Genomic DNA, 592 nt, shown 5'->3' on the forward strand with positions numbered 1-592 from the left:
GTTGCCGCCAACGCTAAGGAGGCCGTAATTTGGATCCAAAAGCGTATTTCTATCCAATCGTGATTATTATCGGCGACAATGACATCAATCCTCGCAACGACCGCACTTCGAGCCATCATCGGCTGAAAATCCTAAATCCCGGCCTCCATTCAGTTTAACATCATGAGGCCATTAACGCTTTCCCGAAATGTAAGGCATTTGAAGGATCAGGCGAAGGCGGGGCTGGCGTATTCCCATAAGGTCGATTCTCGCTTGTTCAGAAGGCAGCGCGCCAAACCTCTCGTGTATTGGTGAACATAATGCCACACTATGAAGAATGACGCGACGGTAGGCCGCTCAAATAGGCGTAAAGAGGCTGGTTGTTATAGGGCTATGCTCCCCCTCCTCTCTCCCACGTAAAAACGTGCCACCATCCCCGTAAGCTTAGAGGCTGCCAATGGAAGCTTTTGTTGCACTAAAAAGCTTTGGTTCGCTGACGAGGGAGATCGCCTAATTAGCTGAAGATAATGGACGATGAAATGCAATGCTAATAGCGGGGGTGATGGTGCCAGTAGTGACGGATCATCATAACGTAACAGCATGGTGAACGCGG

Source organism: Penaeus monodon, chromosome 29 (genome assembly GCF_015228065.2).
Source record: "Penaeus monodon isolate SGIC_2016 chromosome 29, NSTDA_Pmon_1, whole genome shotgun sequence".
NCBI classification, from domain to species: Eukaryota; Metazoa; Arthropoda; class Malacostraca; order Decapoda; family Penaeidae; genus Penaeus; species Penaeus monodon.